The 15,973-nt window shown below is 36.1% G+C and overlaps 1 protein-coding gene across 3 annotated transcripts in view; it reads left to right on the top strand.

Annotated features, from left to right (window-relative positions):
• The window catches only part of DIAPH2 (diaphanous related formin 2), a 988,957-nt gene that overhangs the window by 237,284 nt on the left and 735,700 nt on the right, over nucleotides 1-15,973 (top strand). The gene's annotated exons all lie outside the window — the stretch shown is intronic.

Raw genomic sequence — 15,973 nt, 5'->3', positions numbered from 1 at the left:
TAAGTGAATAAAGTAAGCCTTCAGTTATATACATAAGGATGGTATCTTTCAAGTTACTAGTTTTGCTACATTAGGAGAGAGAAAAGAAAAAATATATATATATATATATTCATTTGGACAGGTAGAAGAGAAAAGCATCACTTGTCTTAACTGAATCACAAAAATGAAGTGTAAAACATTGAAAATCCTTTAAATGCAGCATTGACAGTAATCCACATTGTCAGGAAAACTATCGGAATTTGGCTTCTCTTTGCCAACCCTTAGGAGTACTTGCCACCAATACTTGTTTAAGCTTTCTGTGGCATAAACTTAACTTTTTTCCCCTCAGAAGTGGAGAATGCATAAATGACACCTTTTTGAAAACTACAAATAGTTGCTATACCTGTTTGTTATTGAAATCATCAAATGTCTCTGGAAATTCTAGTCTTTATAAACATAAGAAATTCTGAACCACTCTTGAAAGTTTGCCTGCCCTGAGGAAAATCACACTGCAGGAGAGGCAATGAGGGGTGTATTTCTTCCTTAGAATCTCAGTGTGGAAAGGTACAGTCTAGGAGGTGTGTGTGCATGTGTGTGTTTGTGTGAGTGTGTACTTGTGATATCACTTATACAATTGCAGGAACCGTGAGATCACAATTCAATTTTTTAAAAGATTTTATTTATTTATTTGAGTGAGAGAGAGTGAGCAGGTGGAGGGGCAGAGGGAGAGGGGAAACAGAGTCACTGCTGAGCAAGGAGCCTGATGTGGGGCTGGATCCCAGGACCCTTGATCATGACCTGAGCTGATGACAGATGCTTAACCAGCAGAGCCACCCAGGCACCTTTCACAATTCGATTTTTTTCTGACTTTGTAGGTCACTCTCCAGATTGTCTGAGTTGGTTCAAGTGGCCATTGGATGGGTAGCCACTTTTTCCTCACTCTAGGAATGTTCCTCCAGAACTAGGAAAACAGCAACCAGAAAAGCCCTTTCTGGCTGCCTTTGTGCCTGGGAACTAATACGTTGTGATATGTACGTCAAATTTAAGGGAGGGCCAACCTCTCTTCCTCTCCCATCCTTTTGGGCAACTGTCCTCTCTTTGTGTTCCTTGGGGTTCTTTAAGTTTTGTTAATTACTCTGCTGTCCCCCTTATTCTTCTGAGTGAAATCATGTGCTTTAATGGGATTCTACTACAGGTGAGAGACTGCAGTAGAAGAATAGTAAGTAGGCCTACCTATAATGTGAATGGAAATCAACAAACATTTTTCGGTTGGATTATCTTATACATGCGTATTGGGTAGCAGATTTTTAAAATCCATTTTAAACCTTCCACCAACATGCATACTTCCTTTTCGTTTTGTTTAGTAGGTAATTGACTTGGCCAGTGCTCCCCTTCCTCTGCAGTCCTGCCTTGTGTGTGAGCCAAACTTTTGAGGATAAGATACCAATCCTGGGGAAATACTGTCTGCTATTTTGGGCAGAGATATTTAAGCCTGAGGAAACTGAAGAATATAATTGACAATTACAATTCACTTAGGGTTGTTATTCTATGGCTCTCAGGCATATGAAATGTATGCATTTATATTGAAACTGATTCTAAAGTAACTGAATAAATTTGAAAATGTTTTCAAATCAAAGCTAATATTATTACTGTTTTCATAATTGTTAGTAATAATCATTTTATTTTACCTACTAAATTTCGATTTGTATTTTGAGTATCATTTGAGAAATATAAATTATTGTATTTTTTTCAATTTCTGTTTTCTTATATAATGAATCAAAAAAGGTTACCACTTCAAGATAGTATGGTACTGGCACAAAAACAGACACATAGATCAATAGAAGAGAATAGAAAACCCAGAAATGGATCCACAACGATATGGTCAATTAATCTTCAAAAAAGCAGGAAAAAATATCCAATGGAAAAAAGACAGTCTCTTCAACAAATGCTGTTGGGAAAACTGGACAGCAACATGCAGCAGAATGAAATTGGACCACTTTCTTATACAGAAAAATAAATTCAAAGCGGTTAAAGACCTAAATGTGAGTTAGGAAACCATTAGAATCCTAAAGGACAACACAGGCAATAACCTCTTTGACATTGGCCATAGCTACTTCTTACTAGATATGTCTCCTGAGGCAAGGGAAACAAAAACAAAAATGAACTATTGGGAATTCATCAAGATAAAAAGCTTTTGCACATCAGAGGAAACAACAGAACTAAAAGGCAACCTATGGGGTTGGAGAAGATATTTGCAAATGTTGTATCTGATAAAGGGTTAGTTTTCAAAATCTAAAAAGAATTTATCAAACTCAACATCTGATAACCAAATAATCCAGTTAAAAAATCAGTGGAAGACATGAATAGACATTTTTCTAAAGTAGACCTACAAATGGAGGACAGACACATGAAAAGATGCTCAACATCAGTCATCATCAGGGAAATGTAAATCAAAACTATAATGAGATATCACCTCACACCTGTCAGAATGGCTAAATAACAACACTGGAAACAACAGGCATTGGTGAGGATGCAGAGAAAGGGGAACCCTCTTACACCGTTGGTGGGAATTGCAAACTTATACAGCCACTGTGGCAAACAGTATGGAGGTTCCTCAAAAAGTTAACTACCCTGTGATCCAGCAATTGTCCTACTAGGTATTTACGTAAAGGATACAAACATAGTGATTTGAAGGGCCACATGCACCCTGATGTTTATATCTGCACCATCAACAATAGCCAAATTATAGAAAGTGCCAAGTGTCCACTGTCTAATGAATGGTTAAAGAAGGTGTGATGTGTGTGTGTGTGTGTGTGTGTGTATTTGTGTGTGTGTATACACATATATACATCTGTATATGTAACGGATTATTCCTCAGCCATAAAAAAGAATGGAATCTTGCCATTTGCGATGACATGGATGGAGCTAGAAAGTATTATACTAAGTGAAATAAGTCAGTCGAAAAGACAAATGCCGTATGATTTCACTGCTATGTGGAAGTTAAGAAACAGACACAGGGAGAAAGAAGAGGCAAACCAAGAAACAGACTCTTAACTATATAGAACAAACTGATGGTTACCTGGGGGAGGTAGGTGGGAGGGATGGGTTAAATAGGTAATGGAGATTAAATAGGGCCCTTGTGATGAGCACAGGGTGTTTTACGTTGTGTCGTCACTAAATCTTACACCTGAAATTAATATTACACTGTATATTAGCTAACTAGAACTTAAATAAACACTTGAATGAAAAGGAAATAATTCAGTCAGGGGGAAAAAAAAACAGGGACAAGAAGATTATCTGACAATACATAAATACCATTTCCTACATGAATCATTTGGAGAACTTTGGCTTTTACTCTGAGTGAGCTGGGAAGGTGCTAGGAGGGTTTTGAGGAAAGTAATGGTGTGACCTAACTTGTGTTTTTAAAGGCTATGTCTGGATGAAGCAGGGAGACCAAGTTACATGTTGCAGTAAGGGAGCTAGAAATCTCATAGGAATTCTAGGGTTAGCAGTGTAGCTGTGCATCATGCAGGCTGATGTGGTAGGTCACTTGACATCCCACAATAGTCCTAGAACCTGGTTATTTTTGTCAATATATATCTCTGTTAAGTCAGCAGCAGAAATTCATGGCACATTACCTTGATTTGTTTTGCTAACGTGGACTCTCCATGAGTCTGTGTCTTTTCCTCACATTAACTGCCTGGCCATCTCTATTACCCAGTTCAAATTCCTAATGGGGAGCCTCTGGTCCCCATTTGTTTCTGCTCAGGCAAAGCTTTTCTTGTCAGGCCACCTCAGTATGCGGGCCAGACCATACTATGGTTAGGTCACCCTCTCTAATCATATCAATTTGCCTGTGGTAAAGGAGAGAGAGTCAGGGTGATATGGTCCAAAATTTGCTTACCTAGGACTATTATCTTAGAAGGTAGCTGTGGGGAATGCTCGTCTAAGAAGGAGATACGAGTTTGTCAGACACCAGCCAGTATAGGAACTTTAATAAGGTGAGAAGGAAGGTTATTGCATGGGGATCTCCAGAAGATGAAGAATTATCTCCAGAAGATGTTTTAGTTATCCTGTATGTTCAGCATTTAGCATTATTGCTTGTGATATTACAAGTTGAGTAAAAGAGGAAAAGTAACACACTCCTTCCAGGAAGTGCCTGTAGTGTTCCTGTGTGTGTATGTGTGGGTTTTAGAGAGAAGGGAAGGAAACAAGGAACATCATTATTCTTACTGTTATTTTGACTGTCCTGAGAATTTTTACCAAAGTCTGGTGAGCCACCTCTAAGCTGTGGTCTCTCCTTAGACTTTCAGCTACTGATTGACTCTGGTCCAAAAATCTTTCTTCTTTCTGATAAGGGGAATACTCTCCTCAACCTATCCCTCAACTTCAGAAGCGGTGGTGGTAGAATATGTGTCCACATCACATGGTTAATTCATTCTGGGAGTGCACTGCAGTATTTTCCCCTCTTGGGAACTCACTGTGAGCATTAGCATTGTTTTTAGAAAAGCTTTTTACGTTGTTCCAGGAAAGAAACTTGTTTAACTTTATTAACCCAGAGTTTCCAGATATGATATTTTTTTATAAAAAAAAGTTCTGTTTTCCCTAGAAATGCCTATAACCTTTACATAGTATAAATCATACCTTCTATTTCTACCAGATTTAAACCTATCAACAGCTATAAGATTTATCTAATCACCCCCTACTTTAGAATCTCTCTCAGAGAAACCAAGAAGTAACCAACACAGCAAACAACTAATTAGTCTTCCTACTGGACAGAAACAAATAAGCAAACAAGAGCAATGAAACAGCAAAAAAAATCAGAAAAGGAGGAAACCAAATATAAGAATAAACCCAAGAATGAGAATAATTTGTATAACAAGAAGGAAGTTACAGGAAAAACAAAGAAAAAAATAGTCTATAGAAGGATAAATCACCTTGAATGCATAGTGTCTTATATAACTTATAACAGTAAAAGAATCCTTGAAGTTAAACAGGAATCATTTAATACTATTATTTTAGTTTCCTAGGGCTTCTAGGTCACCAAAAACTGGGTGACTTTAAAACAAAAGAAATTTATTCTCTCACAGTTCAGGTGGCCAGAAGTCTGATACTAAGGTTTTGGCTGGGAGGTCCCTCCTAAGGCTTTAGGGGAGGATCTTTTCCTTGCTCCTTCCAGCTTCTGTCATTCTTCGGTTTTTAGTAGCACAATCCCAGTCTTTGCCCTTGTAGTTACATGGCTTTCTCTATGTCTCTGGGTGTCTTTTCTGTGTCTCTTATAAGGAGACTCTAACTGGATTTAGGGCCCACTCTAATCCAGCACCATGTCATCTCCATCCCTACCTTAATTATATCTACAAAGACCCTATTTCCAAATAAGGTCATATTCTGAGGTTCTGGATGGACTATATTCCAAAGTTCATTTCTAAAATTATGTGAAGGAAAATTATCCATAAGACCAATGAATAACAAAATTAGCTAAATTCTGTCTAGGTAAAAACCTTAGCTAGTTTAGAAGGTCTGAAAAAGTTGAACTATGTACTACTTTTAGAGCTCTCCTTAATGAAATTAAATTTTATTGACCTTGTTCCCTTTATAAAGAAGTTTTTTCTATAGTACTAAATTCTGAGAGTGTTATTTGATAGAGTCACACTAGAATGCCAGTCATGAGATCTGTATTTCTAAGCCCTTGATCTGTCACTCTCTGTGACACTAGTGTAATCGGTAACCTCTTGGCCTCAGTTTTTCCCTGTATAAATGATTTTGGAGACTTCCAGATCTAAACCTCTTTGTTCTCTGTTCTCATTTGCTTACTTCTAATCCTATAATTTTTGCTATTGGAACTAGATTAGTGTTTTTAAATGATTTTGAAGAGAAAAATGTTCCTCCATAAGACTGAATGGTTTCTTAGCATTTTATTGTTCTCTTGCATTTACAAGTATTATGTTTAACTAACTCCAGATAGGTATTTATAATTTCTTTTAAAATATTGAAGAAAGCAGTTTCTGAATCTTTGTTACATAACTATTTTTGAAACGTGATGTTCATTAGAGTCTGGGCATTTACCCTCTTATGACTGATTTCTTTCCTTACCACAGTTTCTTTTTTTTTTTTTTTTAAGATTTTATTTATTTATTCGACAGAGATAGAGACAGCCAGCGAGAGAGGGAACACAAGCAGGGAGAGTGGGAGAGGAAGAAGCAGGCTCACAGCAGAAGAGCCTGATGTGGGGCTCGATCCCATAACGCCGGGATCACGCCCTGAGCCGAAGGCAGATGCTTAACCGCTGTGCCACCCAGGCGCCCCCTTACCACAGTTTCAACTGGTTTCTTTTTGTTCAGCCCAGCCCCTAGTAAAGTAAGTACATAAACACGCACACTAATAGCTTTACAAACATTCTCAAAGTACAGTCATTTCAGAATATTAAATGAAGTCACAAATTTCAAATTCATATATTATTTAATCATTTGGAAGATAAAGACTCTTAAAGTCATTTCCTTATATTATTTTCTAGTAAAGGCAAATATTTAAAAATACCTTTTATGAACTGTCATTTACTGACAATATCCCAAATCACTCTCTCACTATGCACTCCCGCAACATTTATTTTTTTTTGCTGTTTATGTTCATCTACACCTGCTTATGCTCTGTAATAGTTACATGCATGTATGTCTGCTTTTCTCATTTAGATTTTAGACTCCTTTGGGGAAGGGACCCTCCTGCCCTTTTTTTTGTTTCATGATGGCTGGTACAGTGTAATTTACATACAGTAATGTGTGATTTGATGTGGATATTGACCTACCATCAATAACAACCTATGCTTCTCCAGCAGTGAGAATGAATTTTCATTAATCTGGCACTATTTTGTGACCATGAATTTTTAGGTATAATCAGAGAAAAGAAATGAAGCTTTTCCTCCACATAGGAATGAAACCTTTTGGATTGATCTGAAACATATTTATAAGCTACACATAATACAGTGTGCTTTAAACAATGGTCTTTTTATGGTTGCCTAGTGAATTAATGAGATTGAATGTGTACAACTCTAACACCCTAAAAATCTGTGAGTTTGACTATAAAATAAAGTCTTGTCTGTCATCACAAATTGCATTAAACATTGCATGTACCTTGGTCTTTGTGTTTTAGAATGAGAACTATGTTATTACAGGTTTTTCAGCATATTCCTTTGATAAAGTTTATGAAAGGGAACACTGCCTGCTGAGAAATAACCAGTGAGTTTCAACAATTTTATTCCCACCCAACCCATTACAGGATGTACAAGTTTTTGGCAAGATATTTTATGAAGATCCAAAGGAATGCATAGCCATAAATCATTGTCGCTGAGGTTTCTTAACACATGACAAAAAATAGCAAATATTGGTTTGCAGAATAGTGTCAGAGAATTGTGATTGTGTAAAATGCTTTTCATAGTTTTTGCTGAAATTGCCTTACAGCTTGAGGGGTATTTTATCCCACTGGGAAACTGTTTTTTCTGTTTTGCTTATAATCTTAGTTACCTGCCCATCTGGTGGCATAGTATCTATATTCACTTTCTGTGATGATAGCTTCCTTAGCCGGTGTTTTCAAGCATGTGAAAACGGATAAAATATCTTTTAGATTTATTTACTTGCAGTTATTTGCATTACCTTTGGAACATTTGTTTTTGCTTGTTATTTTCTAACTTCCCTTGAGATTTAAACATGTTTTTCAAATGTATTAATATGCAATTTAATATAATCATCATAATGAAAATAGCTGACTCTTGACAGTACTACAAAATAGGAATAGAAAGCACTTTCTGAATTATGGGTGTTCATAACTCTTTAAACAGCCTTTATTTAACTTATTAAAATTTGGCAAAACAGCTGACATTTCATAGAAAATTAATATAAAAGTAGATGTAGATCAGTACTTTTAGAACATTTTGCATTGGACTACCTATGAAAAACGGAATAATGAGGACATTTTTTATGATGCAGTAATGTGAACAGGACTTAAAATTGTGAGCACATATCATAACCCAGCATATGGGTAGTATTATTAAACCAGGGTTGTTTAATATTGGTATTTTAAATTTGTTCACTTTAACTTTCAAGTGCATAAATCATTTGAGAAGACTAGTACGTTTTATGTAGAATAGAAAATAGTAAATTCAGTGATGTCCATTTTTATATTTTCCTTTAAAATCTTGGGCAGCAATTTGAATTAACAGCAATGATATCCAAGCTCATTTAGCTAAGTTGGTACCATAAATATTAAGTGACATTGGATTTTTAATTATATAATATTAGCTTCAAAACACATTTTGAGGCAAAGTAGGTCTAAAAATAAAAGTATATTGTTTTTAAAAACATATATATAACAGCAAATACTGACTCAAGTTTCTGAAGTATTGTTTTATTAGAGAAAATATTATAGGCTTGAAGGTGGAATAAATGAAGACTCTTATGTTTGCATTTATTTTATTATTATATATGACACATGAAACTCCACCAATGCAGTGCATTTTCTCATTTAAATGATGTGTTTTAAATTATAAAACCAATGTTTATATAAAATAATTAGAAGTTGTTACTGGGCATGTAGTTATAAAAGTATATAAAATATAGCCGCAGAGTCTAGGCACACTAATTAAATGGATTTCTTAATAGAAAGCTTAACTTCCTTCTATTTTAAAACACTTTTTAAAGATTTTATTTGAGAGAGAGAGAGTGAGCATGAGTGGGGGTGGGATGGTGAAGGTGCAGAGGGAGAGAGAGAAGCAGACTCCGTGCTGATCAGGGAGCCCAACATGGGGCTTGATCCTGGGACCCTGAGATCATGACCTGAGCTAAAGGCAGATGCTTAACTGACTGAGCCACCTAGGAGCCCCTATTTTAAAACATTTTATTTACATTTTGTATTTTCTATATGTTCAAAATAGTCTTGAAGAAAATACATATAAATATTTGTCAATTGACATATTTTTTTAAAGATTTATTTATTTATTTGTTTATTTATTTATTTGACAGAAAGACAGCCAGCAAGAGAGGGAACACAAGCAGGGGGAGGGGGAGAGGAAGAAGCAGGCTCCCAGCGTAGGAACCCGCCATAGGGCTTGATCCCAGAACGCTGGGATCACGCCCTGAGCTGAAGGCAGACGCTTAACGACTGAGCCACCCATGTGTCCCCATTTGACATATTTTTATTTTGATTTTTATGAATTAATTTAATTAAAGGGCTTGGGCAGGTACTGGAGTTTTATATACTTATTATTATGGGGCTACTACTAAAGCAGTTGCAACTTACCATGAAAGATGCAGGTATCTCACTACCATTAAGCGGAGGGTAAAAATACAAACTCCAAGTAAATAAGGAGAGAAGATGATAATTTTCAAAAAGCCAGGGACAGTGCCAGGTAATTATGTGAGTATAAAATAGTTCCAATTTTCCTTGTAGTGAAGGGGGAGAAAAGTATTGAGAGACATAGCTGTTATCTGATGAATGATAGTGCATGTACTTTTCAGGGAAAACATTCTTCATAATTCTGAACTCATATTTATATTTTGTGGTTCTTTAAGGGATATTGAACAACACAGTAGAGTGTGTCTTTGATGATTTTCTATCAAGTAGACAGTATTTCTGTGAATGTGCATTTCCTACATAGTGCCGTGAGTTAAAAAAAAAAAAATCAAGATGTTTCTCCAAAGACTCGGAGTAATAATACTGAAAGAAGGAGAGGGAGAAAGATAATTTTTTTTTTAAAGATTTTATTTATTTATCAGAGAGAGAGAACACAAGCAGTGGGAGCAGCAGGCAGAGAGAGGAGCAAGCTCCCCGCTGAACAAGGAGTCCAATGAGGGACTTGATCCCAGGGTCGTGGGATTATGACCTGAGCCGAAGACAGATGCTTAACCAGTTGAGTCACCCAGACGTCCCTGGGAGAGAGAGAATCTTAAGCAAGCTCCATGCCTAGTGTGGAGCCTAATGTGGGGCTCAATCTCAAAACCCTGAGATCATACCTGAGCCCAAATCAAGAGTCAGACACTTAACCAACTGAGTCACTCAGGTGCCCCAAAATGAAAAAAAATCTTTTAATTGTAAGTGGTATGGGACATTGACTTGGGGTATTCTCTGACCTTATGGCATATTTTGTACCTAAAAAACAAACAAAAAAACCAAAACGTCCTGTCAGTTTATTTGCTCATCATTACTTTCTCCTCTGAATAGAATGCAGGATATGCGTGCTGGAGATGTTATAATGTGTGCTTTTCATTAATTTTAATTTCTGTTGTTGTTGAATTATTTATAAATTACAATAATGGTTTTACATGTTGAAATCATTTGTCTAAATTTCCTGATAACAAAAGTTTGATGTGATCATTTACTTTAATGCATTTCAAATGATCTTGGAAAATTGGAGTAATAAAAGTTAAGAACAGAGAGCTATAGAGGAGTTAATTTTGACTGGCAAGAACAAATTATATATGTATATTGATTTTTCTAATGTGGCTGGGGATTTCTATAACATTGATATGAGGGATCTAGATAAATATGAATTATCAAATAGTACTTTGGAGATGTAAACAGCATGCTGGACATATACTGTGGAGCTATATGTAAGCATGATACTGGACTTTTTTGTTTGTTAGCTCACAACAGATTTGAGATTCCATGATCAACTATTATATAATCCTTTATGTATTCTTTGCATTAGAGAGCTCACCATCCATTCAAGGTTTTTGGCTCTGATTCTTGTATGTATGATTTGACATTCCTTTTTCATCACATTTGTCTATTTTTTATTTTAGAGAGAGATAGCAAGCAAGTAAGAGAGCACACGAGTGGGAGGAGCAGAGGGAGATGGAGAGAGACTCTTAAGCAGACTGCATTGAGCACAGAGCCTGAGGCAGGGCTCCATCCCACGACCATGAGATTATTATTTGAGCTGAAACCAAGAGTCAAAGGACACTTAACTGATTGTGCCACCAAGGCATCCCATCCATTTTCTTATTTGCAATATCTCTTGTGTAGTCTTTGTCTTTTTTTTTTAAGTATTTATTTAAATTCCAGATAGTTAACATATAGTATAATATTAGTTTCAGGTGAATAATACAGTGATTCAACACTTCCATACATCACCCAGTGTTCATCACAACAAGTGCATTCCTTAGTCGCCTTCACCTATTTAACCCATCCCTATATACACCTCACTTCTGGTAACCATCACTTTGTTCTCTGCAGTTAAGAGTCTGTTCCTTCGTTTGCCTCTTTCTCTCTCTTTTTTCCCCTTACCCATTTCTTTTGTTTCCTAAATTCCACATACGAATAAAATCATATGATATTTGTCTTTCTCTGACTGACTTATTTCCCTTAGCATAATGCACTGCCATTCCATCCATGTCATTGCAAATGGCAAGATTGCATTTTATTGAATGGCTGAGTAATATTCCATTGTATATATACCACATCTTCTTTATCCATTCATCAGTCGGTGGACAATTGGGATCTTTCCATAGTTGGGCTCTTGTTGATAATGCTACTATAAATATTGGGGTGCATGTACCCTTCAAATATGCATTTTTGAATACCTTGGATAAATACCTAGTAGTGCAATTGCTGGATTGTAGGATAGTTTTGTTTTTAATCTTTTGAGGAATCTTCATATTGTTTTCCAGAGTGGGTGCACCAGTTTGCTTTCCCACCAATAGCGTAAGAGGGTTCCCCTTTCTCTTCATCCTCACTAACATCTGTTATTTCCTGTGTTGTTAATTGTATCCATTGTGAAAGGTGTAATGTGGTATCTCATCATGGTTTTGATTTGTTTTTCCCTGATGATGAGTGATGGTGAATATCTTTTCATTTGTCTTTTGGCCATCTGGATGTCTTCTTTGCGAAAATGTCTATTCATGTCTTCTGTCCATTTCTTAACTGGATAATTTGTTTTTTGGGTGTTGAATTTGATAAGTTTTTTATAGATTTTGGATACTGACTCTGTATCACATGTCATTTGGAAATATCTTTTCCCTTTGTGTCGACTGCCTTTTAAGTTTTGTTGATTGTTTCCTCTGCTGTGCAGAAGCTTTTTATCTTGATGAAATCCCAATAGTTCATTTTTGCTTTTGTTTCCCTTTCCTCCAGAGACTTGTATAGTAAGAAGTTGTTATATCTGAGGTCAAAGAGGGTGCCGCCTGTGTTCTCCTCTAGAAATCTGGTGGTTTCCTGTCCCACATTTAGTTCTTTCATCCATTTTGAATTTATTTTTGTGTATGGTGTAAGAAAGTGGTCCACATTCATTCTTCTGCATGCTGCTCTCTGGTTTTGCCTGCACCATTTACTGAAAAGACTTTTTTCCATTGGCTATTGCTTCCTGCTTTGTCGAAGATGAGGCAACTATATATTTGTGGGTCCATTTCTGAGTTTTCTGTTCTGTCCTACTGATGTACGTGTCTGGTTTTGTGCTAGTACCATACTGGCTTGATGACTAATCTTTTGTAATATAGCTTGAAGTCTGGTATCGTGATGCCTCCAGTTGTGGGTTTTTTTTTTTTTCAGTATTGATTAGGCTATTCGGGGTCTTTTGTGCTTCCATACAAATTTAAGGATCCTTTGTTCTAGCTCTGTGAAAAATGCTGGTGGTATTTTGATAAGGATTGCATTGTGTAGATTGCTTTCTGTAGTATAGACGTTTTAACAGTATTTGTTATTCCAAACCATTGGCATGGAATGTTTTTCCATTTCTTTGTGTCCTCTTCAATTTCTTTCATAAGTGTTCTATAGTTTTCAGAGTACAGATCTTTTACTTCTTTGACTAGTTTTATACCTAGGTATCTTATGGTTTGTGGTGCAGTTGTAAATGGTATCTATTCCTTGATTTCTCTTTCTGCTGGTTCATTATTGCTGCATAGAAATGCAGCAGATTTTTGTATGCTGATTTTATATCCTGCAACTTTGCTGAATTGATTTATGACTTCTAGCAATTATTTTGTGGAGTACTTTGGGTTTTCTACATAGAAAATCTACATTTGTGAATACTGAAAGTTTGACTTAATCCTTGGCAATTTGGATGCCTTGTATTTCTTTTTTGTCTGATTGCTGAAGCTCAGACTTCAGTATTATGGTAAATAATAATGGTGAGACTGGTCCTCCCTGTCTTGTTCCTGATTGGAGAGGAAAAGCTCTCAGTTTTTCCCCATTGAGGATGATATTACCTGTGTTTCTTTTGTACATGAGCCTTCATGATTTTGAGTTATGTTCCATCTATATCTACTTTATTGAGAGCTTTTATCAAGAATGTATGCTGTATTTTGTCAAATGTGTTTTCTGCATCTATTGAGAGCATCATGTGGTCCTTATCCTTTGTTAATGTGGTGTATTACATTGATTGATTTGGGAATATTGAATCACCCCTGTAGCCCAGGAATAAATTCCACTTGATCGTGGTGAATGATTCTCTTAATGTACTGTTGAATTCCGTTTGTTAGTATGCTGAGAATTTTTGCTTCCATGTTCATCAGGGATATTGGCCTACAATTCCCCTTTTTAGTGGGGTCTTTGTCTGATTTAATATCAAGGTAATGCTCAACTCATAGATGAGTTTGAAAGTTTATATATATATATAAACAGTTTGAGAAGAATAGTTGTTAACTCTTCTTTAAATGTCTGGTAGAGGGGTGCCTGGGTGGCTCAGTCATTAAGCATCTGCCTTTGGCTCAGGGCGTGATCCCGGCATTCTGGGATCGAGCCCCACATCAGGCTCCTCTGCTGGGAGCCTGCTTCTTCCTCTCCCACTCCCCCCTGCTTGTGTTCCCTCTCTCGCTGGCTGTCTCTCTCTGTCAAATAAATAAATAAAATCTTTAGAAAACAAAATGTCTGGTAGAATTCCCCTGGGAAGCCATGTAGCCCTGGACTTTTGTTTGTTGGGAGATTTTTTGGTTACCGATTCAATTTCTTTGCTGGTTCTGTTCAAATTTTCTGTCTCTGCCTGTTTCAGTTTTGGTAGTTTGTATGTTTCTACGAATTTTTCCATTTCTTCCAGGTTGCCCATTTTGTTGGTATATAATTTTTTATAATAATCTCTTATAATTTTATCTCTGTGGTGTTGGTTGTGATCTCTCCTCTTTCATTTGTGATGTTATTTGATGTTACTCTCATGATGTTATTCTCTTCTTTTTGATAAGTCTGCCTAGGGTTTTTATCAGCATTACTCTTTTTTTCAGAGAAGGTACTGTATCCCAGCTTTTAGTTTTGTTGATCTATTCTACTCTTTGTTTCTGTATTGTTTATTTCTGTTGTAATCTTTATTATTTCCTTTCTTCTGCTGGCTTTAGTCTTCATTTGTTTTTCATTTTCTTGATTCTTTAGGTCTAAGTTTAGGTTGCAGGATATAAAATTGGAGAGCTTTCTTGCTTCTTAAGGTAGGCTTTTATTACAATTTACTTCCTTCTTAGGTCCACTTTTGCTTCATCCCAAAGGTTTTGGACTTTCATGTTTTCATTTTCATTTGCTTCCATGTATTTTTTATTCCTTTTTAAATTTCCTGGTTTATACTTTAGTAGGATGTTCTTTAATGTTCATGTATTTATGGTCTTTCCCAATTTTTTTCTTCTGGTTGACCTCACGTTTCGTAGGGTGGTCTGAAAATATGCATGGTATGATCTCAGCTTTTTTGTACTTGTTGAAGGCTGATTTGTGACCCATTATGTGATCCGTTTTGGAGAATGTTCCATGTACACTCAAAAAGAATGTGTATTCTGCTGCTTTAGTGTGGAATATTCTGAATGTATCTGTTAAGTCCATCTGGTCTAGTGTGTCATTCAAAGCCATTATTTCCCTGTTATTCTTCTGCTTAGATGACCTGTCCATTGCTCTAAATGGGGTGATAAAGTCCCCTAACTATTATTGTATTAATGTCAATGAATTTTTTTAATCTTTGTTATTATTTGATTTATATATTTAGGTACTCCCATGTTGGGGGCATAAATATTTAGAATTGTTACATCTTCTTGATGGATAGACCCCTTAATTATGATATAATACCCTTCTTCATCTCTTATTACTGTCTTTGGTTTGAAATCTAGTTTGTTTGATAGAAGTATGGCTACTCCAACATTCTTTTGGCATCCATTACCATAATAAATGTCTTTCTGTTCCCTCACTTTCAATCTGCAAGTATCTTTAGGTCTAAAATGAGTCTCTTGTAGGCAGCATATAGATGGGTCTTGTTTTTTAATTCCATTTTGATACCCTATGTCTTTTGATTGAGCATTTAGTCCATTTGCTTTCAGAGTGATTATTGATATACATAAATTTAGTGCCATTGTGTTACCTGTAAAGTTGTTTTTTTCTGGTGATATTTTCTGTTCCTTTTTAGTATTTGTTGCTTTTGGTCTTTTCTCCCCAAAGAGTTCCCTTTACGATTTCTTATGGGGTTGGTTTAGTGGTCATGAACCCTTTAGTGTTTTTTTTTTTCTGGGAAATCGTCTGTCTTTCCATTCTGTGTGACAGCCTTGCTGGATAAAGTATTCTTGGCTGTATATTTTTTGACTTCATCATGTTGAATGTATCATGACACTTTCTTCTGGCCTGCCACATTTCTGTGGGCAGATTTGCTGCAAACCTGAGCTGTCTTTCCTTGTAGATTAAGGACGTTTTTTTCCCTTGCTGCTTTCCAGATTCTTTCCTTGTCTGTGTGTTTTGTGCATTTGGGTATAATATATCTTGGTGATGGCTGGCTCGTGTTGAATTTAATGCGAGTTCTCTGTACTTCTTGGATTTCAATGTCTTTCCTTCCCCGGATTAGGAAACTCTTTTAGCTGTTATTTGCTGAAATGAACATTCTGTTCCTTTTTGTCTTCTTCTTGGACTCCTGTGATATGAAATTTAGTATACTTTAAGGAGTCACTGAGTTCCCTAAGTCTACATCTGTGATCCAATACCTTTCTTTCCCTCTTTTTTTCAACTTCATTATTTTTCTATAATTTTATCTTATGTATCATTGATTCGTTGTCGCTTC

Source organism: Ursus americanus, chromosome X, assembly GCF_024610735.1.
Source record: "Ursus americanus isolate L20-20 chromosome X, mUrsAme1.1.p, whole genome shotgun sequence".
NCBI lineage: Eukaryota > Metazoa > Chordata > Mammalia > Carnivora > Ursidae > Ursus > Ursus americanus.
This window is presented reverse-complemented; position numbering and strand designations above follow the sequence as displayed.